The sequence below is a fragment of the Gossypium hirsutum genome, chromosome A11, assembly GCF_007990345.1.
Source record: "Gossypium hirsutum isolate 1008001.06 chromosome A11, Gossypium_hirsutum_v2.1, whole genome shotgun sequence".
NCBI classification, from domain to species: domain Eukaryota; kingdom Viridiplantae; phylum Streptophyta; class Magnoliopsida; order Malvales; family Malvaceae; genus Gossypium; species Gossypium hirsutum.
In genome coordinates, this window is record NC_053434.1 from 24490307 (window position 1) to 24492816 (window position 2510).

Genomic DNA, 2510 nt, shown 5'->3' on the forward strand with positions numbered 1-2510 from the left:
TTGTTATATGTGCTTACATTATTCACCTCGTTTTTTTCTTCCCCGGGGCCGATCTGTTAGAGTTTTCCCCCGCGTCTATCTTACCACTTCTCACCGCGTTTTCGATCATTTCACCAAGCATCACTATATGAAAGAAGCTCTTTGTAGCACTTCTCAACATATGATTGATGAATGGAGCTTTTAAAGTATTGATGAAAAGCATTGTGGTTTCTTTATCCAGAAGAGGTGGCTGGACTTGTGTTGCCACCTCTCTCCACTTTTGGGTATATTGCTTGAAGCTCTCTTTTTCCTTCTTCTCCATATTCTGCAATATGATTCTGTCGAGTGTCATGTCCCTCACATAACTATATTGCTTCATAAAATCTTATGCTAGGTCTTTCCACGAATTAATTTTGGTACGACCCAGTTGGTTGTACCATTTAGCTGTTGACTCCATCAGACTGTCTTGAAAGCAGTAGATTAACAGTTGATCATTATGAACGTATCCTGTCATCTTTCGACAGAACATGGTAATGTGAGCTTCTAGACAACTAGTCCTATTATATATTTCAAACTCTGGAGTTTTGAACTTCGGGGAGAGCGCTAAATCTGGGACCAAACTCAGGTCTTTGGCATCAATTCCGCAACGATAATCAACGTTTTCTATTACTCTGAATTTTTCTTCTAGCAATTTGTATCGATCTTCAAGTTTCTTTGACAGTTCCACTCTTGTTTTTTCGATTTTTGCCATATCATCTAGATCAGGAACAACCGGATTGGTTGGGTTGTTTGCTGGGTTAGAGCCTGAACCTGTCGGGAAGCTTGTTGGTGCTGAGGTACATGTCTGATATTAGGGCTTGATGTTAACGGACACCCTTTGTGGGTATGTGTTTAGTTGTACTTGGGTGTTTGTTGGGGTAAAGCCAAGAGGATAAGCAAGGTCCTCGTTATTGTCCCCAGAATTGACTATAGGGCTTTTTCCTTTTTCTAGCCCTCCAATCAGCAACTGGGTTAATTGGCTCATTATATTTCTTTGGGATTCTAGCATCTGATCCCTCACGTTTTGTTGAATTCTGGCCAATTGTTCTTGCATCTGTATTTGCAGCTAATCTTGCATTTCTTTTTGCATTTGCTCTAATCTTTCCAATCTTTAGTCCATTTCTTTGGTTTTGACGCGAGTACTATAACAATGTCCGGTTGGTTGACTCTTGTTGTTTCCAGATTAACTGAAATAATTTTTTTTAATTAGAATTATTTCGTGAAATTTAATACATATGATGCAATGTAATAGAAATATATGGAATGAATGCAAAAAGAGGCATTTATTCTGATTCAATTCTGTTAGAACAATTTTACTAGAAAATAAATTTCTTTACATAAAACAGATTAGACATATGGCTTTGCCTTAATGCTTAAAGCTTTAACTTTCCTAAGAAGACAAGCTAACTCTCGGGCTCGATTTGACTCTGACTCATATTTCAAACTCAGTACATCAGTTTGGACTGCTAAGGTTTGTAAATGATCAGCCACCTCTCGTACTTGAGTCAAAGCTGCACCCATAACGTAATCCCTATTCCTGACCCGATCTTGAGATCAGTGAAGGATCTTGAGATCAGTGAAGCTGTTCTTGTCACTGCTCAGTACTTGCTTCCAGGAGTTCAACTCGAAGTTCACAATTTTGTAGCGTGATTTCAAGTTCTTCTATCTTTCCTTTTAGCTCTTCAATTTTGTTTAAGCTTGCTTTCAGCTCAATTGTGGAGTTACGATTACGATATTGATGAAGTGACTTTTCTAGTTCTGCTACCTTGGCTTTTAATCTGACTTTTTCGTTTTGGCATTCCAATAGGTCTCTTTCTAGGGCATTTTCTCGAACCTGGGCATCTTGGCACTTCCTTTCCTATTGATCGGCTCTATTCTTCTCTTCTTTGTTCTCTTGCTGCCATTGTTCTGATGTCTTTCCTAGCCCGGCAGTCCTCATTGATAAATACAACTTCTTATAATCCGTTTTCAGACTATCTAGATCCTCTTCAGCCTTATTCTTTCCCTTTCTTAATTTCTCGGCCTTTAGCTTCTAAACATCAACATTTAGTCTTAACTGTATTTTTTCCTCATCCAATTGTTCTATCTTCTTTCCTCGCTCTGAATTCCACTTCTCAAAATCCTACTTTATGATCTTTAGCTCAAACAGGACTACTTGCAGGTGTTCTTCCATCGTTCGAATGCTTTCTGAACTTGACACGGGGATGTTTTCATTGACTCTTTTCTCCCACTGCCAATTATATTCGGAGGTTGTCAAGGGACCTGTAACAAAAATTTTAATTCTACGGGTTTGGTTTCAAACATTAGATATCTTTTGAACTTTTTTATTGTAATTATCACCCCTATACGCAAACTAGCACTGGGCCAACCCTTACGTATCTGGTACGAATTGCCTTGATCTATATTTCCTCAACACCAATAGAGGAGCATATGCAACAGCCCCCATATCTCAAGTAGATGGACCCAGTCGAAGTCTCTATATCGATATAAAA